Genomic DNA, 25,432 nt, shown 5'->3' with positions numbered 1-25,432 from the left:
ATTTCCCCATTGGAATCAATGTGGCTGCGTTAGTGAGTTTTACGCTGCTTTTTGGCAGGTGTTAAACTTTTTTTCAGCTGGCTCTCCCCATTGATTCCTATGGGGAAATTGCGCCCGAGTACATTACACCAGCTCACCGCTGACTTAAGCAGCGCTGGTATTGGAGTGCGGTAATGAGCAAAAGTTTGCTCAATGCTCACTTCTTGTCTTTTAACAACGAGTTTCTGAAAACTCGTAATACCAGCGCTGTAGGTAAGTGAGCAGTGAGGGAAAACTGCTCGTTAGCACCGCACAGCCTCTAACGCAAAACTCGTAATCTAGGTGATATTTTTTGGAGGTGTTTTAAGATTTTAACTCTTACAGTTTACTCTAGGGGGCCGATTTCTCATTTGCCGGACAGACATGATCCGCTGTAGCTTAAAGCGCAGTTTCTGTTTGTGCTTGAGAGCAACCTTTTACTTTGAACTTGTAATATGCACGTTATTTTGTGCAGTCGGAATATTGCTTAGTGTGGTCGCAGCATAGTGATGTGGCCATTAACAATTTTTTAGGATGAGCAAATGCAGCCAGCCTTCTTTGATTGCAATTAATGCTCAAAAATATTCACCGGAACCTAATACAAATTATTGACTGCTAGATGTTATTATTGTTGGTTTATTATCCTGTTTCATTAGAACAAATATGACTTATCTGGTGTAAAGAGTGGAGACAATGAAAATGTATATTTTATTAAAAGTATATTTCCTATAAATGTAAATATTTAAATATTGCGTGTAAAGTTGGAGATGGCAGATATCTGTTAAATATACTTTATAGAAGTTTAGCATGAGCCATTAATGTGATTCTTATAATATCTAGTTGGTTTTGCCAGGTTATTTTTAGCCTTTTTTGATACAGGTTCCACTTTGTTGGTGTGCTTGCTTGCTGCAGGTAAGATCTAACATTGTTATAGCAAAAAGAGGTCATATTTTATTAAAAATTCTGTTAAAAATGTCAACTTCACTGAATTAAAGGCCGTAATGGGAACGCTTACACATTATGAAAAGAGACAATGAAATACAGAAATATGTAACTTGACAGCAGATAAGACTCGTTTTCCCACACAAACTGCCCTTTGATTAATTTAAAGACATTGACCTTCCAGCATAAGACTCTTAACAGTCTGTTATTTATTCTTACAATAAACCAATCCTAAACATTAATATTCATATTTTACCTTCTGGCGCCTTAGCTTAAAATAATCTTCCAAGATTCTTGGACTATTTCTGTCAATAATTCTTCACATTTGCCTGAAAATGACATAAAGCAAGATTTCTATGAATGTAGGTTTTATTCCAGCATTATAATAAAATTAAAAAAGTGCAGTAGTATCAGAAATTGTAAAGTAAGTATTATATTATTCTTACATATTCCTATTATTATAAATTCATCTATCTATCTATCTATCTATCTATCTATCTATTTATCTATATATCTGTCTATCTATCTATCTATCTATTTATCTATATATCTGTCTATCTATCTATCTATCTATCTATCTATCTATCTATATCTATCTAGCTATAATATAAATGAAAGTAAATGGGTGTCTGCACTTACACCAAAAGGTGGCAATGACCAGGGTGCAGGTAAAGTTAGGCACGTCAAAGAATTAACCATACTCACTGGATTTAGGTGAAAATGTCATCACATTTAACGTGGTGTTTCGGGGACAACCTCCCCATCCTCAGATAAAAGGCAGTTATGGCTGTTAGATTACCCACTAGGGCACTGGAGTGAAGTTGCTAAGGGGTACTGGCTCCCAAGTTAGGTCTCAAACCACAAATCATATGAAAAAAATAATAAACTCTTGATAGTAGAGCACCTCTGAAATCTATAACCTCTCTCCTCAGAGGCCAATAACAAACTGGAGAGGAGGTGGAAGGGGCTAAAGCTCTGTGAGGGTTATTGACCTCCTCCTGATAGGCTGGAATATATCCCATATATTATGAAGCTTTGGACTCTCATCAGCATCAGCTTTTTATTTTAAAAATAATTTAGTTTCTTGCCACCCTGTAATGGCCTCCAAACTCCACCCACTGATGACATAACAATCTAAGTGGCATCTGGGCACTCTGCTGAATAGCATTGGGAGTTTGCTGAATACAACTAGTGAGGCTTTTGTGACTGGACGCAACTTGCAACTCGCATAGCAACATCATCATTGGAGTGGAGTTTGTTGGCCATTTCAAAGTGACCAGAAATTATATTCTTTTTTACTGTTCCTGCTGCATGATATAGAAAGGGATGCAGGAGACTATTTGCACCAAATAATCCATTATCATGGAAACACATCACAACATACAAGTATAATCACTAATAAATATCCAATCAGTACGAGTGTATTATACAAAAAGAAGTGTAAATATGAGTATATGCATACAAAAGGAAAAATACCAGTCATACAACCAAAGGATACACCACATAGCAAGTGTTACTTACTAATACAGAATACAAACATGTGATCATAATCGCAACGCTAAATATAAAAATACCACGTCACTGTAAAGTTAAGGACCCCCTTGTAAATAGCATGTCCTAAAATCAGGGACAGTAAGTTTTGTATACGTGTAAGAAAGTAACTTACTTTGCCCTTTTCCCATTTCAGACCTCCTTTTTCCCATACTGTCGCCCTTTTCCCATTTCAAACCATCACCTGGTCACCAATAATATTATTGCAACAGCTAAACCCACTTCTCCATCCCACCCCCGCACCTGTAGAAATCTACATGCTGTGTATTCGCTCGAATTTTCAAAAATCATTCAAAATCTCCTCCCTCACACTTCCACTATAACCTGCCCTTATCTTGCTACAGCCCACTATAACAAAACTCTCTCCTCTGCAATAGACATACATGCCCCTCCCCAACTGTGCTAAACACGCCATCAGTTACAGCCCTGGCACGCTCAGCAAATTCGTTATTTGCAAAAATGCTCCCGTACTACTGAGCATGTCTGGAGGAAAACTCACTCTTATCCTGATTTCATACACTTTAAGTTTATTCTTCATTTGTACACTTCTGGCCTTCACTTAATCAAGCAAACCTACTTCTCTTCTCTCATATCTACCCTTTCCTCAAACCCTAAATGACTCCACCTTTAACTCTCTCCTCTACCCACCTTCTCCACCTCCCCCCCCCCCCCCCTGTCTGTCTTTAGTGTTCAAGACCTGGCAGACTACTTTTTTTTTTTTTTTTTTTTAATTATATTTTTATTGAGGTTGTGAGAATATGTTACAACAAATATGCAACCATGAATAAAGATAACAATGTGATAATAAGTACACTCTTAGTAAAACAAACAGAGTACAAATAAAGAGCGGCACAAATTCTAGGCATGAAATCTATAGAGCTCCAGACAAGCTTAATTGTTCTATCTATCAAGTATATAGTCTAAACTATTATTTTACCTATCTATGAAATACGATATAGAGCTAGTTAATAGTGATGGTGGTCTAAAATAATTTGCACAAGTATGTACGTGATAATTTCGAATAGGGTTTATTGGAACCTCAGTTTTGTATTATATGTCAGAGAAAGATGGTCTCCTCATTGCTAGAAAGGTATTTATTAAATTACTTATTCTAGAAGAAATGAGGCAAGAGGAGGTTAGATTTTTTATTTTGGGGGAGGAGAATTCAGAGGGCAAGAGCCGCTTGAAATGAGGGAAGGGAGAGGGGGAAGGAGAAGGAGGGGCAGGGCAATTAGGGAGCCAGACTGGCACATGCTTTTGGGCCTTTAGAGTATGTGGAAGAAGACCAGGAGAGTAAATCTTCTATCAATATTGCATATAACGGGGTGAGACTAGATATATGTTTTAAACCCTTACCAAATGTACCATACAAAATAGCAATATGCCGTAGCCTGAAGAATACTCACTAAAAATAATATTAAAGTAAGACTATAAGAGTAGACAAGAATCACTCCCATGTAGGTGCTAGACTAGGTGCCAATAGGAAGAAAGTTGTTTACAAATAACTGGTGTGATGGAAGCATATGTACGGTAACACATTGGGACAGTCAAGTAAAACCCATAATATCATAGTATATTCCATGAGATACTATACTCAGAAGTAAAAATAGTAATTGTTTAGTAAGTTATCTCTGACGTTACTAGAATATCTGGAGCAAAGCCTGCATTTTGGACCCTAGGGACACATTCTGCATTATAGGATAAAGTAAGTATAAGGTACTGATTTGTATAGTGAGCGCCATAAATCCAAAAAGGGAACAAACCAGACTATTATATGAGTTACTATCCATCTGCTACATCTACAAGAGCAAGGCCAGTGTTTAGGGAGGATATCTCATTATAGTATAGGGTTATATGTAGCGTATCATCTCTAAAGGACTACATGAGGGTCAGTCTGTTACGATTTAAATACAGTAAGGTTACTTAATATAGTGTGATTATAAACTGCCGACTCGGCCACAGACGGCAGAGTTATAGGACAAAATATTAGATTCTAACCAAAATATAATAACCATAAGATCCTGAAGATGAAAATATGCAGCAAATGATAGTATATTGAGTAATATTACAGTCTTAGCTAGTTTTAGGCATTTCTGCATAAGCATCTCTCAACCAGCATGAACCCCTCCGGATGAGATCCATGCATAGACTGTGTATTTGAATTAGGTCTGCAGCTTGATTATAAAGTGGAGTAGTGCTGCATATGAACGTTAGAAAACTGATAGATCTATTAATTATAGTCGGCTCTAAATTCTTAAAAGTAGTGACCCATTTGATTATCCTACCATAGGGTTACAATATTAAATTATGAGGTGCTCCTCCTAACCAAATATTTGTCATGCTATCAGCTAGGAAGATTTAAGTGTGTTGACATATATGACAAAGTTATGAACTATATATATACGTGAAATTGGAGTATGGTTACATGCTATATAGATATCTTAAGTCCCAGTCAGCTGCCATGCCTATAAGTGTGTAGGAAAGGAACCTCAAGTATATCCCTTACCGTGTAGCTTGATAACTGAACACTTTACTTCTGAGGGCTCAGTACAATCATTTGAAGGTAAATTGTATGTTACACTATGAGATTAAAGCTAGTTGATTACCTTTAAGATAGAAGGGAGTCAAAGGAGTTCCCAGCAGTTGCAAATATAAATGCTTCCCATGTATACCCTTATGTTGACTTAAAACTAAAGTGACAGCGTGGATATACTGCCTACATAGTAATGTATAATAGAACATAGGAACAACATTGAACAAATAGACTAAACATTTCAAAATCACTCACAGTTGCTCACATTTACACAGACAAAAACAAATAACTTAGAGCAAAGTATATGTAACTTTATTATGAGGCATCAGCTAGTTATCGCTAGAGCTATGGGATATTAAGAAATTGAAAGAGCACCATGGGGGGACCATAAACCTTAATTAAGAGAGACATAGGAATTCAAAGAGAGACAAGATTCTTGTTAAGGGGTTAGCCCAGTATTCCAGTATTGGCCAGTTAATATGTTCTAGCGGAGAAATATTTACTGGGGGTTAGGCAGTTTAAGAAGTGCCCTCCAAAGGGCAAAAGTCTACTGTCCAAAGTTTTAGCTGTTATCCCATAGGAAGCACCCAAGACTCTGCCAGTGTCCACCTCGATGTCTGGAATCTCTGGAATAACCATCAGGTGTCAGGAGGCCCAACTGATCTCCCCACAAGCGCTCCAAACAGAGAACCAGCACACTCAGAGACTACAGGTCAACAAACAAGCCCTCTGCCACCGGGGTCCCAGGTATGTGGTGAGCTTACTCTGCGATGTAGAGAAAAGGATCGTGGCCATTCAGAATTGTCAACTGCGTAGTCCTCAGGAAAGATAGTGACAGTCCGGTGCGTATGAAACGCTGCTAGGGTGTTAGGCATGGGGTCAGGCTGCACGATTGCTTCTAAATATGATGCTTTTCATTTTTTGCAACTCTTGTGGTCACTAGACCGTATACAGCCCAGTAAATAGCCGTTCTGTGCCTGAGTCTTGAAGTCCGTTGCACTGTCTGCCACTTTGCCGGCACTGTCAAAGGTCATGTTTATGGAGGCTGCGACACTCACGTACCCCGCTGAGATGTTAACAGGAGGACGGCTGTCTCGATCTTGCTCTACTCCAGTCACTGAGTCCGTCTCAGAAGACGACCTGTGCAGATGAAGCAGGATAGTAGCAAAAGTCTTGCAAAATAGTGAGGTTAGCTCTTGGTGGCGCTCATCTAGCACTTGGCACAAATGCGTCACCATTTTTCTGAGGTAAGCATGGTTAGCACATAGAAAAATGGCAAAGTCGTCCTCTGCTCATAGGGTGTTGTCTAAATGAAAGGACAACAATTTGTGGGTTAATGGGATATATTACTTTGCTGTCTAGCTGCAATTTCCTAACCTAGTAGCTGAAGGGGAGAGGGCTCCCCTCCCAAAGCTCCATGTAGGCCGCAGGTGCCTTAAGTGGTACATTCTACAATATCTCTCTCGTGATCTGTATATCAATATAAACCACGATTCCTCATGGTTGCTGCTAAGTTGTTTTTACAGCTGAATGTGTTGTAGAGTCACAAATAAATGTCAAATACTGAGGACGCTTTCAGGAGCTCCAGAATATGCATCCTATCATGGCCTCAGTTGGCCCTGCCCCCCGGCAGACTACTTTTTAAACAAAACACGTATTATCCAAAGCAACATCCCAACACCAACCTGCAATATTCCAACAACAGGCCAAGTTACTCCCTCTGCCACCCTCTGCATCTTCCATCCAGCCACTGAGAATGAAGTTTCATCCTTACTATCTTCCTCACACCTCACTACCTGCCCACTTGACCCTATCCCTTCCCATCTAATACCCTCCCTTTCTTCCATCCTCACTCCTGCTCTTACTCACATCTCCAACCTATATCTCTCTACCGGCTCATTCCCATCTTCTTTGAAACACGCAAAAGTCAGTCCCATACTCAAAAAACCCTCCCTCAACTTAATTCTCCTGAAAGCTAACGCCCCATATCACTGCTTTCACTAACATCAAAACTCCTTGAAAAACTAGTTTACAATCGCCTAACCCACTTCCTTCATCCACCATATCCAATCACTTTCTACATCCTGCCGCAACCGTCTATGCAATATTTCCAAGATTCGCCCTTTTCTGAGCACTAACACCACAAAGCAAATAATCCACTCCCTAATTTCCTGACTTGACAACTGCAATAACCTACTTAGTGTCCTTCTTCTTTCCCGTCTCTCCCCCCTTCAATCCATCCTAAATGCCAGGCTGATCCAACTTTCCCGTCGCTCTGTATCTGCTGCACCTCTCTGCGAGTCCCTTCATTTGCTCCCCATTCACAGCAGAATTAAATTCAAAATTCTCACCCTTACATACAAAGCTCTCACCAATGCCGCTCCCTTCTACCTATCCTCTCTAATAAACAAGTACACTCCCGCCTGCCCACTAAGATCCAACAAGCGCTGCGGAATCTGTTGCCGCTCTACAAATACCTGATAATAATAATAATAACAATGACCTGCTCCTTGCAGCTTCGACTATCACCTCTTCTCATGCTAGACTGCAGGACTTCTGTCATGCAGCACCTACCCTCTGGGACACTCTCCCTCGTGCTGTCAGGCTTTGCCCTAATTTTTCTTCCTTTAAATGCTTCCCTGACTTTTCTGTTCAGGGAATCCTACCACCCAACTCAGTAATAAATTAATTTCACTTACCTAACATTTCCCTCATCTAACTCTACATTAACATCTTTCTCAATCTTGCAGTCCTCACCTCCTGTTTTTCAACCTCCTACCCTTCTAGATTGTAAGTTCCCACGGGAATAGGGCCCTATTCCCGTGGGAACTGTATGTGTTTGTAAATGTTGTCCTGTCTCTTACAAGTTTTATATCATTGTTTTATGTAAATTAATTGTATCCATGGACACCACTGTGGAATATGTTGGCGCTTCATAAATAAAGTATAATAATAATAATAATAATAATAATACATAATTCTTCTTTTTTGTAGTATACACTTGTACTGATTATATATATATCTTTGTGCTAACACTTGTATGTTGTGGTGTGTTTCTATGAGGAAAAAATAACATTCAATTTGATAAAACATGTTACCTAAATTCAGTGAGTGCAGTTAATTCTTTAATATATATATATATGTGTGTGTGTACATGTGTATTTATGTGTTTATGTGTTTATATATATATATATATATATATATATATATATATATATATATATATTACAATATAAATGGAGCGAACCCTCACCTAACCTTTCATCCACCAGGGAAATTATACACATAAGTTAAATAAAGAGCTGGCACTCTCTGGATTTTCACGTGCTTTGTTTTACACAAAACAAACTAGTGACACTTCAGAGATTTCATTTTGCCCATTTATCAGATTTAGTCTTTCACTCGCACACTATTTTTACCTTGTAATACGTGTGCTAATCTGGCTGTGTTAATATTTTGCATTGAGCACAGTTAGTACTTGTAATCTTGCCCATATTGAATAATGTACACTCACACACATATGTATATTATAAAGTTTGCCTAAATTACAATATACAAATATATATATAGATTTATGCATTTGTAATAAAAATAACATATTCCTATATGTGAAATATTAATAGCTCCTGCCTAATTCGCGTGCAAGCGATCAGTGTTGACACTTGAAACATGAGCATTTGCAAAATGTGCATACATTTAACCTGCTCTTGCATACCTACCAATATTTCCCAGAGGCTTTTATTTTATTTTAAAGAAATTTTTATTGAAAATATTGGGTTCCAACATAGATTATATAGTTTATCCACGCAGGGATATACATATACTGAAACAATCACATTTTTATCCATAACCTAGGGCAGAATCAATCAATAACAACAAAAACCTGAGAGAAAACAAGCAAATAACAAAAGAATTTAAAATAATGCCATCAATGGATTCAAAAATAAGTATTCATAGGACTTACTTAATAGACAGTATATAGACCTGAGGCAGATGAGATAGAGAGCGCCATGTACTAAGGCGTCAATGTTTTCCACAGACCGTATCGAAATAACCCGCCGGCATTCGCACCATGCGGATGGCACTTCGTTTTATGAATGTACTAAAAACCAAGCCGTAAAATTTCGCGTCTATTGTGTGTCGAAGACAATCGGATTATTGCTAACTTTGAAGCTTCGTTTGGCGCGAAAGAGCAAAGTTAAGAAGCAGTCTGCGACCTCATTGGTTTAGTTCTTTACCCACGTGACGATCTAGGTGTCATAATCATCAGACAAGCGGCAACGTCTGGCTGCTGACATGTATAAGAATGTGCATTTTCCCAGAAATCTTAGAATATTGTTTATTTACTTTTCGGTATTCACTTTGACAAGATGGCTTGCTCCGGAGATTCATCTACTTCTAAGAAGACTCGCAACCCTAACTTCTCGCATCAACAGAATGTTGTACTTGTTGATCTAGTACTCGAATATTATGACAATATTTATGGTAGTCGAGTCAAGCAAACACCAGGCGCTCGTAAGAAGATTATTTGGGAGAAAATTAGTGACGCAGTGAGTGCTCAAGGACCCACTAAAAAAGATATCAAGCGTCAAACAAAATCCAACATTGCCAAAAAAAAGCAATATGCTCGAGGTACTGGAGGCGGACAACCTTATGTCGCAGATTTGACAGACTTTGAAAGAAAAGTTTTACAGAGGCTTGGCACGGAGGTCATTGAGGGCATAACCGATGACTGTGATAGCGATATTCGTGGTAATTATAATTTATAAATTAATATTTATATTGTTTACTTGTCTGCTCCAAAATTGTTTCTCTTACGTTCATGTTTTACAAAATTGGATTCTGTTAACGGAATCTTGATTGTACAATTTCTGTTTTACTGTTCCTTTAAAATAGATTTATGAATTACATTACTTCTCTCTGTATCTATTTTTTTAAAGTTCCAGTGAACGAAAAATAAAGCATTCATGATGGAGCATGAAAAACATTTTCAATTATCTAATATACTCCATTTTTTTTTCCTATTGCTTAATGTGTTTTAAAAAATAAGGCCTACATGGCACAGTAAAATGAAACCCAAATGTTTGATTTTGAAAGGGCATGCAATTTTAACCAACCTTTTTTTATTCTTTTCATTATGTAAATTGTTTTATTTTGTATATATTCTTTGTTGAATAACATATATTGATATTGAAATGCTCGGTAGCTGCTATTTCTTCAAAAAAGGAGAACTAACGAATAAAGCAAATTAGATAATAGTAAATTGTAATTTCTTTTTTCTTGTATTCTCTATTGGAATCATTTGAGAAAGATGTTTTTAGTGACCTTTTAATTTGTGTATATTAAAGCAAGATACAAATCATAGGTAGAAAATGTTATAATGGGAGTACATTTAACTTTTTTTTTTTAAATAATTTTTTTATTGAAGTTAAAGCATATATCATCACAACAAGGACTCGCCCTAGGGCCAAAGTTATAACAAAACAGAGTAATACATTGTCTATACAAAGGAATTATTGAGAAAGCAATATGCACATACACCAAGAGGAAGTACATTTCAAATCTGATGATGGAGATAGACAATATCTTAGGCGAGATAAAATAGAACTTCATTTTATATTATATTGTCAGCGTATGAACTCCACATTCTAATAATATTTTACCTAAGACCAAAATATCAACCTGTGGAGAGTTAACATAAGTATCAGCCACTCTTGGGCCGAGATATATAGGGGGAGGGGGATATTCAGCGGGTAAGCCACCGCTATTACGCATAGGGAAAGGGGTGGGGGCACGGAGCCATATATAAATGTAAGTAGCATAGGGTACCTGACGTGGCCTTAGAAGGTGCCGACCGTAGAGACCGTATATTATTGAAACTTAAGTATTGTCAATGTACATTACAGTATATATGGAACTAAGTGAGTCAATTAATAAAATCCCCTGGAGGTACATATAGGCTAAGGAGTAGATGGGTTGTAGGAGGGCTATTGCAAGTTACAAAATTAATGTGTCTGTATGAGATGTAGCAGATGCTTTATTGTCTGGACTAGTAATTGTTGTCTTGGGTATAAATAAGTAGTTATTGGCATATGCCAAGATTTACATGGTGCCGTGTAGCACATAACTAGGATAAGAATAGTCATATAGTAATACAGACATACTATACTAGATATATACCGTTCCTCAAACTTTTATAGATTAACATTTTCAGCAGTGTAACTTATGGTCTAATGCTAACCATCTAGACAATTACTGTCACATAATACAATACCAGGGTTATCTGGGCCTCGGGCCACCAAATTAGCATGAATTGTGTATATAAAGTACAATAACCAACATTTTAAAGGGTGTGAAGGCAAAGAATGTTAATCTATATGTACTCACAAACGCGTAAGAGCGTGTGAGTAAATCATGAAGTAGCTAATAAAACTAATAGGGCTGCTAATAGTTAGGAAATTAAGCTAGATCCAGTAGTACCCCTTACATACAAAACATTAAACCTGAGTAATAGAGTTATTAATTTGTGTATAAACTAGCTAAACTGTCAAACACGTTGGTAATTGGCATCTAAAACGTGCAGAAGAACCTGTTGCATATACAATCCACATTAGTGCGTTCAGAAGGGTAGTATATTACAGAGCCCAGACCATATGTTAACTGTAGTATTGGGTGGTAAACTAGGACAAAAATATTTATTGAATACTTGGGCATATAGTATAATAGATGAGAATACGCTTTATGGTCATCCTCTAGGCCTCTATTGCAAAAGTGCGGTTGTAGCTGATATTGAGTTGTTGAGAGCATCAGGCTTGTGTATTGAAGACACATAATTAAACATTGTATTAGACATATTGCAGATCTAGAATCAACTTGGGGAGGGGATATAATATCTCTGCTAGGAGAATATGTAATGAAACAAAGGTGTATTGGCAGAAATCAAAGATATATAACAGACATCCACATGGGGTGTCTGCCTGTACCAAAACTGCTATACCCCTGATATTTCCAAGGAGCTATCTACAAAACCTAACTTACCAATAATGTCTTGTAGCGTAATTTTCCACACACATACATACAGTCAGGCATAGAGTAAATACTACAAAGTCTGTTAGTAATCGCGCTGTCTTGAACAATGTTCATATATATAGATAGTGCATATAATACTGTACAGTATAGAGTTCCACTATGGAGACATAAGTTTAAACAACCAATAAATAGTTTCAGCTATTGTAATAAAATTAGGCTATAACACAGGTTAAACTGACCAAGGTATATTACCAATAGGCAAGTATTTCTCTATAGTAGTTATTATACATACATACATGACATTAAAGCATGCACAGCAACCCCATGAACTTCCTGATATCTAAAACTTCTATATTAAGCTCATAATTAAGACCACTGACATAGAAGTGTTGCTGATTAACATAGGAAGATGCAGCTGCTCCTCAATAGGAGAAGTAGAGATTGATGTTGTAAATTATATCACACATGCGAACTAGTGAGTAGAGCTAAATATATAGCGCATAAGATTAGTGTCTCACATAAATAAAACCAAGACTTACTAGCATTAGTTTAAACATACAAGGCTTAATTCCTGCCTGACTCCACTCAAATAGGGAACTTATTCTGCGAAGAAATAGCATCGAAACGATGGACATTTACAGACTGTTTCATTGCATATGGAAACATCACTCTAACTTTAAACATGCGAGGAGCAAACATTTAGTTTCAGGGGCAAGAGACACATTGTAGAATGAAGAAATAATCTTAGTTTCATATCTCATACCTGTATTTCTGCGATGAGATAACATTTAATCTATGCACATTTACAGACTGCTTCATTGAATGTAGAGCACTATAAGCTAAACGCACCTGCTTCCCATACATCTATCTAATATACATAAAAACTTTACTGTCAGCTCAAACCTTTTATCATACTTTTGTACATAAACATATTTCTGACTTTAACTATGAAAATAGATTTAAGTTCAGTATAATAGAGCTAGTATCTCTGAAGAGAGTTATGTGACTAATAGGAAAGTCTAATGCAATTCAAATACAATCATCAAGTGTGCCAAACACAAAATAAACATACATTTGTCATATATGTAACCTCTCTTTTACAGGTAAAGTACATTGTTTATGTATCGTCATGCAGAAGTATAGGTGCAGGAGTAGTTCCCAACAGGGATTCAACGTGTGCAAGTTAACTTATGAGGTGACTTGTATCTGCTGCAGAACTAGGTGATTGCAAAGATATACTGTCAAAAACTGCAGTAGTGTCCCAGTTTATGAATTGCATTCAGTGACTCACTTGTCAGATCTCAAGGTCGCCATTTTAGATAAATTTCACACATAACAGAGAGGCAGATGTTGTTGAACATTGAGAGCAGGTAATGAGAGATACAAAAACAAAAAGCACACCATAGGCTTGGATTACAAATATATAGATCATGGGTATAGCAAAGACCTGTAGTGGGAATCCTTAGCGGGTACAAGCCGTGGCTGGGCAAGAAATACAACAAAGTCATCTCTGCAGTTCTAAATAGATAATAGCTATCATCAGTACGTGCCTATTCACGGATATATATGTGTCATCTCAGCTACCGTGTGTGTGGGCACCACCTACCACGTTTTATCCATGCCCAGCCTGCTAGAACTTATGTACGGTGACTTGGTGTGAAAGGATTCCTTAAACATGCAGACTATTTCTGAGGCTTGCTCCAAGGTTGAATGATCGAGCCACCTGCCCCCATTATGAGCCAAAGACCCGTTATGAGCCACCAGCTCTACTATGTACAGTTTGGACATCTGATTTGCACACTGCTCAGCCCTCCTCTCACCCATCTCATCTGCGCTCAGGCATGTCAGAGGGACCGTGTTCTTCGGGCGTAAACTAGTTGTGTATTGCGCCTCAGCTCCTTCTCTGCAGGGCCCACTCTCTTCAGATCGCTGCAGGGCTGCATAACTTAAGTGAGCTGCGGCAACTGTATTTTCTGTGTAAGCTCCCCGGGAGGCTACAAGTGGGCAGTGCCCCTCACGGGCTATAGGATATGGCTGGGGTCCTGTAGGCTGTCGCAACTCCCTTTTCAGCGAGGACCAGACTGGTACCATAGGGAAATCCGTTGTAGCTGTAGTGTAGGCATCTAAGTGCAGGTCGCAGCGGGTTAAAGATAGATCCCCAGTGTCTCCATCATAAATGCTCAATTGCAAAGATTGGGGAGGCGTAGGTAGACTATGCATGTCCGTTGCCACCCGTGTGTCTCCAGGCTCCTTAGAAGTTAGGGTCTTGCGGTCTGTATCTCTCAGTGTCAAATTTAGCGTGATTGAGAGATCCAAAAAGCATCTTGTCATCTGTCGATCTAGGGCCTGTATCAGGGTATACAGTAGCTCTTGATTCTCTTCCATATTGTAAAGTGCTTTGTATTCCATCTAGTGTCCGTGTCAGGGAGAGTAGGCCCAGATATTTTCCCCCAATCAGGGTGGTTAATCACCCTATCAAACACACAAGCTGGTTCAGGCAGATTGTCCTTTGCTTAAGGACTAAATAGCGACTATCTACATATAGAATCCAATCTGTCATTGCGAAAAATAACGTTATTGTCTAATTTAGGCCTAAGAGCACAGAGTTTACACGTCTGGCCATCTCGGCTGTTGGCTCCGCCCCCGAGTACATTTAACTTTTAATTAGCATTTAAAAAATTGCACATAAACTTTAATTTTATTGATTGTATAATTTAAATTTGTATTTACTAACTCCTAGGTTGTTCAAGTTAGAGCGTCAACCTCTGCATCTGTCCATACCCCATCTACCTCTTCATCAGAGATACCACGTCCTTCAACTTCTCAGCCTCTGAACGTAAGACAACAACAACATGGGCAATATTTACGGTCAACTACAAATACCAGCCATAGCCTATCGTCTGCAGATACTATTCCAGATGTAAGGAGCAGTACACCAGATACAGCTGTTGGAAGAAGCTCTGGTATGTATCTTTAAACCACTTATATATACACCTTCTAAATTTTTGTTTATAAATTAGATATAATGTTTAATTTTAAATTTTTACAGCATATGTTGAACGTCTCTTCAGAGCCATGGTGACCGAATCAGCACCACTTTTCGATGGTAAGTTACTTTTTTAAAGTAAATATAGGATGACAAGACAAATAATTTTGGTACAAACAAAATTTTATTTTTTAAACTTTGATAGTTATTCAAACTGTAATACTGTGAGATTGATGTATTTTATATGCAAACAGTTGTACCATGTAAAATCACAATATTGATTAGTAAGGAAGGCATTTAATCTTATTGTTAGATTCCAACATGACAGGTATAATATGACACTATAAATTTCTCTTGTATAGTAACCCCTCTAACCATTAATGTTGTAATAAATTTCGATCGGCATCTTTTTTTTTAGAAATTAATGCTAATTTTTTTTATTTTTTTTTAGATATCGCTGAGGAGGATGATTCATCAAGAGAGGTGATTCTGAATCTTGTTCCAGGTCCAGCACCAGAGGGTTAGATCGCCAGAAAGTGGAAGCCTGACTCCTGACTAACACAGATGGCACGAGATCAGGATTTGGATATACATGAGCCTGTATAAACCCCGTAGTGATGAGGAAAATACAAATTCACCACCTGATCATGGAGTACAAGGCACAGGTAATTGAACCATTGGAACAACCACAAGCTATTGTCCAAAAGCAGGCACCTTTGGAAGATGCAGGTCCTGACGAAATGTTAAATCTTGCCAGAGGATATAGAAGCAGACAGTATACAGGGTTTCAGGAAATTTTGTCTGGACATTTAGAAAGAGTTGACACTTATAACCAGCAACGGTTGGAACTGGGACCGTGAAATCTTTAACTGGCAAAGAGAAATGGACAGGGAAAGGAACCTACATATAAACAGGGCCTTGACAATAGCTGAAAACAACATGCGAATGGCTCAAAATACTATGCAAACTTTGTTAGAATTGATTAGAGATAGACATCAAGAGCCAAGAGTCGCCAGATCCAAAAAGACACGGTTTAATTAGTGCATTGTTATGGACAATTTTAAAGTTATTATTTTTTTTTGTTGACAAAGAATATATTGTTATTTGTACATAGGTTTTATTAAAGTTATCCTGTTTTTAGGTAATTTTTCTTTTTTCTTTTGAAATTGAGTTAAAATCAGTTAAAGGTTTTAAAATGTAATTGTACACACAGACAAATCTAAGTGAAACAATTATAATTTTTATTACATCTAAAATATTAACAAAACTGAATCAAAATGGCATTATAAATAATAGTTGAATTGAGGGTGAAGTCAATGACATCCTTTCAGGAGCATTATTTGCTTCATTGTCACTATCTATGAAAGATTAATAAGGAATTCTATATAAAAAATTGTAAGTAGAAAAATGCTAACGGTACAAAATATAAGAAAAATACCTTCTGTAGAAGATATTTGTATTATTCTTGTGAACCTTGTTTTCTTCTTTTTCATCACTCTTTTATTGGTTTCTGTAAATAATACAAGCTAATCATGATTACATTTATCAGGTTGTATAACTATAGATATGTAACCATGGTTCTATTGTACCTTGAGGTGTATGAAACGACAGTTAGGCACCTGACACCTCCTTTCTGTGGGGACAATTGTCTGTCAAGCAAAGACAGTGGCAAGGGTGGGGATCTGCCTCACTTCTAGGTGTCAAATTTAGAATAGGCCTTACATAACGTGGAGGAGGAGCACCACAAATATTTTCTTTCTTCTTATCTGAAATAGAAAATTTTGTACATATGTTTGTTTAAAGTTTCTTAGTTTTAAATGTGTTATATATATAAAGTTTTCAATTTTCCGTGTGTAGAATGTTTATAGTGTTTCAATTTGTTTAAATTAGAATGGACATGAAAGTGATATGGTACACCTATTTTATTCTTTCAGTACCTCATATTGATGATGAACTTTGCATAGATTTATAATTTAAAAGAATAACTAAATTATATACCAGTAAGAAACAGTATGGACATGAAAGTGATCACTAAGGTACGCTGAAACCTAATTATTCTTTCATGTCTCATATTGATGATGAACTTTGCATAGAATTTATAATTTAAAAGAATAACAAAATTATATACCAGTAAGAAACATTATGGACATGAAAGTGTCACTATGTACACTGAAACCTAATTATAATTTCAGTTCTCATATTGATTATGAACTTTGCATAGAATTTATAATTTAAAAGAATAACTAAATTAAATACCAGTAAGAAACAGTATGGACATGAAAGTGATCACTAAGGTACACTGAAACCTAATTATTCTTTCATGTCTCATATTGATGATGAACTTTGCATAGAATTTATAATTTAAAAGAATAACAAAATTATATACCAGTAAGAAACAGTATGGACATGAAAGTGATCACTATATTATAATTTCAGTTCTCATATTGATGATGAACTTTGCATAGAATTTATAATTTAAAAGAATAACAATTTTATAAACTTACATGTCCTTAAAAGGCTCCTAATTGATTGGTAATATAGTGGTTCTCGACGTTTAACATCACTGTATTGTCTCAAACATTGACGCCTGGTCCTTTTAATTTTTGATACACGATACATTCTGCTTATCATTTCATAAATAGTTTTGTCCCTTTCATCTTGAATGACCCCCCGGACACCCCCTAAGCGTTTGGGAAAATATCTATCCATTACATACACTAGAATTATTATTTCCCCAGATGTGAAAGGTGCAATTCTCTTCATCCTCCCTGGTCCCATAGCAACTTTCTAGATGGGTGTGTCAAATCCCAAAATGTTCTCAATATCGCGTTATTCACTGTCTCTATGCAACATTATTGTATATTTGCTAAATTGTTAGAATTCTTCGGATACAATTATAAAAAAGTTGTATTATTTATTGCCATTCTCAAGTAATGATAAATGTAAATGAAGTTTGATGTATATATTTTATTGTGTAATATAGTTATCAATAGTGTAGTGTAGTTTTTTTTTGTTATGTAGGACAGTCATATTATTATAGATCTTTATGATTATTTGGTTTATATAGTTATTGTGCAATATGTTGGTTTTAAATAAAAATTTAAGTTTTATTAAAAAACAATATCCAATGTGACCGTTTATTATAATTTCTTAACTTATAAAAATAAAAACAAATAAAAAATCACACAAGTATATGATGAAAAAAAAAAAAAGATTTTATTCAGAAAATGAAAATTTTGTTTTTTATTCAAAAGACCAAAAAACAGAAGTCCCGTGATTACAATCTTTTGATGAAATCAATCCTTAAAATAGTTCTCTGCGACATAATTTTTGGCATTAACGGCCTGTCTTGTTGGTGCATCATTACAGATGACCTCAGAGAAGTTCTCAAATGATATTTCTTCTTCATTATCAATTTCAATTCCTCTTCTTATTGCAATGTTATGGAGAATGCAGCATACAAGAATAACCATTCTCTACTGAAAAAAACAGCGTCCCCTATGAAAAAAATAAAAAAGGATTAACATTTCAAAGATGATAAAGACGATAATTTCAATGAGAATTATCTATGTTTTTTAGTTAAATCTATCATCACAATGCATGACATAAACTACGTTTGACAATTATAATAATACTGTAACATAAAATCACAAAAATATAATTTCCTAACAGCCATCCTTCAGGCATCTCTCCCTCCTCAAACTTCCAATATAACCCAGACTGACGCAAGATATACGAATCATGGCAGGATCCAGGGAAGTTGGAACGGACACTGATTATTTTCATGTTATGGTCACTACACCAACTGAACATTGAGGGAATGGTACTGTTTTCTCTTCCGGAAAACTTCCTCACATTCTCGGGATGGTTTGACTGCAACAATGGTGCAATCTATGGCTCCAAGTACATTGGGCATTCCGGCCATTCTATAAAAATTAGACTTCACAGATGCCACTCTTATGAGTCGCTGGAAGGGCACACGTACCTTGGAAAGATGACCATCAATGCATCAATAACTTGGTTAGGTGCCTCGAAAAAGCAGACTGGCTAATGCCAATAATAACACTAGACACAGCTTGGAATGTAAGGCTGCCAACAGTTTTAATAGGGGACTCTGATTCTTCTACCTCTCCTTCTTTGCAAGTTGTCAACCGGTGCCTGTATAGCCCTTCTTCCTCGTAATTGAATTAATCGGAAAAGAAACATGTGTAAAAGTGTCTCCATCTTTATTCAGTGATCCAAAAACCAATAATGATACAATAGTAGTCTAGTCCTTTCACTTAAGTACTTCTACCTGGCGTCAGGTTGATACGCCCTATAGTTTTCTATTGTATTCGCTACCTAAATGGTCACAAAGCAAATCACACGAAGTTACAGTGAAAGTTGGAGCGGACGGATTAGTTGTAACATTCATAATTTCCGATTACAGCGAATTGACGTGTGATCAAACATGTAGTAAGTGGAAAAAGGCTTCGGAACGATCAGTTGCGTAAAATTATGATCGCTGATGAAAATAGTGTTTTTTCGACCCGATCGCAGATTGGTACATACGAGAAGCAGATCGTGAGCGAATTTTGATGCGGAAATACAGACGGACGGTCACTTCGAAGCTTAGTACATGGCGCCCAGAGTTGGATGAGTTGTTGTTTAAAAAACTTCTAATTAGAGGAGCCCAAGGTTAATAGGGTTATTTCTCAGTTTAAACTATTATACCTTATAGCTCTGCGCCTCTCGTAGATTAGAGAAGAGGAGGGGCAAAAAAGGAGGGGAGGGGAGGGATGAGGAGAGTTAAGGGGGGGAAAGGGGGCGAGGCCCATCAGTAGGAGGAGGAGGGGTTTAAGGGTATATGAGTATAGGAATCTTAACTGTTAAATTGTTCAATCCATGGTAACCATATTGCATAGTAGTGAAAAACAATTTAGAGTGAGTGCACCTATTGGATTGAGACAGCTCAACCCTAATATACAGTTGTTCCTTCAAACAACTGTGAGGAATCGATAGGGTAAAAAACAGGTGAGGGGAGCTGTATATATTACAATATATATATATATTTGTGACCTTTAAGTGTGGTTCTCGCAATCGTTTGTTATTTTGCACAATTAATATTGCAATTTAAAATAGTGAAAAAAGGGAGGTGTGACTACAAGAGGTTTAAAAAACAAAATATTTAATTGTTGCATTAAAAATACATGGATATATTCTGATTGGATAACAAGTTAATGGTAAAGAGCTCTATTACCTTGATTCATATAAAAATACTAAGATATCAGCAAACATACGTTAAAGTTAAAATGACAATATAGTTTGATAATATAGTTTTCAAAGCAATTGATAAAAATAAAAGCAATAATTTAAACCGTGGATAGTATCTATCAATTGTAGATTATAATGTTCATCTGATGATCTGTGTTTATCTTTTGATGTGACTTTTAGTGGAGGTGAAATTGTTACTGACAGTTTACATGATCAAGTTCCAAGGTGTCTGATTGGTTGAAACAGACAAGCCTTTATATAAAGGATATTGTGTTCCGCTGTAATTTATTCTAAAAATCTTTGAAACCTGTAGATTAGAGGTTTAGTCGTGTAGAAGTTCTAACCGTGGGGTAGAAAAAAGAACTTGTTATTCTTCTGATTGCTTCTATTGGCTTAAGGAAGTTCCAAGGTGTCTGATGTTGTTTTTGGTGGTTCGCTGGAACTGCAAACTTATGGTTTTTTGGATCCCATCTATGGATAAAAGACACTTGAAAGTAAAGTTGCTGAAACTATATACCTTACTTACTCTTACTGGCCGCAGGAATCCTCACAGCACTTACACAGACAGCCTGCAGCTTGCTTTCCAAACAAGCGTTTTCGTCAGTGTCTCTCAGTGGATTTAACAGAGTTGCTACTTCCAAATTGCCTTCATGCCTTATTGAAACTGATAGAAATCAATGTAGATCCAAATTACTTTGCTGATAGGCTAATCTGTATTTCAAATTGCTCCAATGAAATTATACCTACACCCTTATAAACGCAAGATCAGCACACCTTGGGCATCTTGATAAAGGCTAAGGCCGAAATGCGTAGATTTGCCCCAACTGTGCACTCCAACAACCTAAGTCTCCAACTGAGACCACCCAGGACAAAACAAGCAGAATAACCCGCTACGGGTGACTTTAATACACCGTGTACTACAAGATTCAAGCGGACATTCACCATACCTGAAGCTCCTGCAAACCTTGACAAAGGTAAACAGCTCCAGCAACTCTAAGAAAAATTCTATCATATTATCCGATGATCTGAAACTCCTGCAAACCGCTAAAAGGTAAACAGTTTCAATATAGATCAGTCACCAACAACTGAAACTCCAGCAAACCCTGGGAGGGTATATAGTTTCAGCAACAACAGACGCCTACAAAGACAATTGATCAAACGGTTCTAACAACGATACGGAGAACACTCCACTTAATTAGGCAACTAGAAACTCCAGCAAACCAACACCAGGTATACAGTTTCTACAACCTAAACGGAACCAAGTTACACCAACAACTGAAACTCCTGCAAACTCAGTTAAGCTATATAGTTTCAGCAACTTTACTTTCAAGTGTCTTTTATCCATAGATGGGATCCAAAAAACCATAAGTTTGCAGTTCCAGCGAACCACCAAAAACAACATCAGACACCTTGGAACTTCCTTAAGCCGATAGAAGCAATCAGAAGAATAACAAGCTCTTTTTTCTACCCCACGGTTAGAACTTCTACACGACTAAACCTCTAATCTACAGGTTTCAAAGATTTTTAGAATAAATTACAGCGGAACACAATATCCTTTATATAAAGGCTTGTCTGTTTCAACCAATCAGACACCTTGGAACTTGATCATGTAAACTGTCAGTAACAATTTCACCTCCACTAAAAGTCACATCAAAAGATAAACGCAGATCATCAGATGAACATTATAATCTACAATTGATAGATACTATCCACGGTTTAAATTATTGCTTTTATTTTTATCAATTGCTTTGAAAACTACATTATCAAACTATATTGTCATTTTAACTTTAACGTATGTTTGCTGATATCTTAGTATTTTTATATGAATCAAGGTAATAGAGCTCTTTACCATTAACTTGTTATCCAATCAGAATATATCCATGTATTTTTAATGCAACAATTAAATATTTTGTTTTTTAACCTCTTGTAGTCAAACCTCCCTTCTTTTCACTATTTTAAATTGCAATATTAATTGTGCAAAATCACAAACGATTGCGAGAACCACACTTAAAGGTCACAAATATATATATATATATATATATATATATATATATATATATATTGTAATATATACAGCTCCCCTCACCTGTTTTTTACCCTATCGAACCATATTGCATAGTAAGTGTCTAGCTTGTCTAGCTTATCTAAAACTGAATAGCAGTATGATTCCATCTTCTGTATAAAAGTTAGTGTTGCTTTGACTAATCGTGGGGGGAGATTTTTGCTTCCAGGCTTTCATGATTTCAAGTTTAATGGACATCAGAAGGTAGATAGTGTACGATTGTTGTGCTGTTGTTAAGGCTGGGAAGTCTAAGTGAAGAAGGCATGTGTGTGATCTAAGTGGTAGGCTAATGCCGAGTGAACTGAGGATGTCGAAGAGCTGTGTCCACAGAGGTGTAATTATTGGACAGGACCACTAAACAGTCTCTCCAGAATACTAGGCAGTGGGTGGGATACATTTTATGGAGGGTGGCGGGGACTAAGTGCCAGCGTACAGTGATCTTGAAATGTAGTTCCTACAGCGTTTCACAATACAGTAATTGTTTAGTGTGTAATATCTCTCTATGCCATGAATCGGTGTCAGCAGTAAAGTTTGATTCTCTCTCCCAAGCTAAGTGCTGTGAGATCTTATGATGTGAGTGAGGATCTAGGAGGAGATCATAATGTAATGATAAGGTCCCCCTGACAGCCGTGGCATGTGACCATCTCTGTTCCCATTTTGTAGCCTCTCTAATATTCACCGAGATTACGAGTTTGGCGTTAGCCTCAAAAAGCAGCGTTGAGAGGTCCCAACGCTGCATTTCACCTAACGCTGGTATTACGATTCTGACAGGTACAGGCTCACCCCTCACTTTTCTTCCGTGACTCGAGGCTACCGCAAATCCTCTTACGTCAATTGCGTATCCTATCTTTTTAATGGGATTTGCTGGCATTACGAGTCCTGTAAGAAGTGAGCGGTAGACCCTCTCCTGTCAAGACTTCGACCGCATTTAAAAGTCAGTAGTTAAGAGTTATATGGGCTAATGCCGGAACATAAAACTCTTAACTAAAGTGCAAAAAAGTACACTAACACCCATAAACTACCTATTAACCCCTAAACCGAGGCCCCCCACATCGCAAACACTAAATTAAAAAATTTTAACCCCTAATCTGCCGACTGGACATCGCTGCCACCTACATTATACCTATGAACCCCTAATCTGCTGCCCCTAACATTGTCGACACCTACATTATATTTATTAACCCCTAATCTGCCGCCCCCAACGTCACTGGCACCTACCTACAATTATTAACCCCTAATCTGACGACCGGACATCGCCACTACTTTTTCCTATGGGAAAATAAAAAATATGTCTACACCTAACACCCTAACATGAACCCCGAGTCTAAACACCCATAATCTTACATTTATTAACCTCTAATCTGCCGCCCCCCGCTATCGCTGACACCTACATTATATTATTAACCCCTAATCTGCCGCTCCGGACACCGCCGCCACCTACATTATCCCTATGAACCCGTAATCTACTGCCCCCAACATTGCCGCAACCTACATTATACTCATAAACCCCTAATTTGCCGCCCCAAACATCGCCGCCACCTACCTACAATTATTAACCCCTAATCTGCTGATCGGACATTGCCGCCACTTTAATAAATGTATTAACCCCTAAACCACCGCACTCCCGCCTCGCAAACACTAGTTAAATGTTATTAACCCCTAATCTGCCACCCCCAATGTCGCAGACACCTACCTACATTTATTAACCCCTAATCTTCTGACCCCAATGTCGCCGCTACTATAATAAATTTATTAACCCCTAAACCTAAGTCTAACCCTAACCCTAACCCCCTAACTTAAATATAATTTAAATTAAACGAAATACATTTAACATAATTAAATAAATTAATCCTATTTAAAACTAAATACTTACCTATAAAAAAAACCCAAAGCTAGCTACACTATAACTAATAGTTACATTGTAGGTAGCTTAGGATTTATATTTATTTTACAGGCAACTTTGTATTATTTTAACTAGGTAGAATAGTTATTAAATAGTTATTAACTATTTACTAACTACCTAGCTAAAATAAGTACAAAATTACCTGTAAAATAAATCCTAACCTAAGTTACAATTACACCTAACACTACACTATCATTAAATAAATTACCTAAACTACCTGCAATTAATTACAATTAAATTCAATAAACTAAATTACGAAAAAAACAAAATACTAAACTACAGAAAAAAAAAGAATTACAAGAATTTTAAACTAATGACACCTAATCTAATCCCCCTAATAAATAAAAAAGCCCCCCAAAATAATAAAATTTCCCTACCCTATACTAAATTACAAATAGCCCTTAAAAGGGCCTTTTGCGGGGCATTGCCCCAAAGTACTGTAAAAGAAAAATACAATACCCCCCAACATTAAAACCCACCACCCACACACCCCTACTCTAAAACCCACCCAATCCCCCCTTAAAAAAAAAACTAACACTAACCCCCTGAAGATCTCCCTACCTTGAGCTGTCTTCACCCAGCTGGGCAAAAGTGGTCCTCCATACGGCAGAAGTCTTCATCTGATTGGGGCAGAAGATTGAATCAGCCAATAGGATTGAGCTCACATTCTATTAGCTGTTCCAATCAGCCAATAGAATGCGAGCTCAATCCAATTGGCTGATTGGATCAGCCAATAGGATTTTTCCTACCTTTATTCCGATTGGCTGATAGAATCCTATCAGCCAATCGGAATTCAAGGGACGCCATCTTGGATGACGTCACTTAAAGGAACCTTCATTCTTTGTTAGGACGTCGTTTGAAGAGGATGGCTCCGCATTGGCTGGATTGAAGATGGCTCCACTCCGCTCCGGAAAGATGAAGATAGAAGATGCCACTTGGATGAAGGACTTGTGCCCGGCTGGGTGAAGACCCAGATCTTCAGGGGGTTCGTGTTAGGTTTTTTAAGGGGGGATTGGGTGGGTTTTAGAGTAAGGGTGTGTGGGTGGTGGGTTTTAATGTTAAGTTTATTGAATTTAATTGTAATTAATTGTAGGTAGTTTAGGTAATTTATTTAATGATAGTGTAGTGTTAGGTGTAATTGTAACTTAGGTTAGG

The sequence above is a fragment of the Bombina bombina genome, chromosome 1, assembly GCF_027579735.1.
Source record: "Bombina bombina isolate aBomBom1 chromosome 1, aBomBom1.pri, whole genome shotgun sequence".
NCBI classification, from domain to species: domain Eukaryota; kingdom Metazoa; phylum Chordata; class Amphibia; order Anura; family Bombinatoridae; genus Bombina; species Bombina bombina.
The sequence above is the reverse complement of the archived record's forward strand: the minus strand, read 5'-3'. Positions refer to the sequence as shown.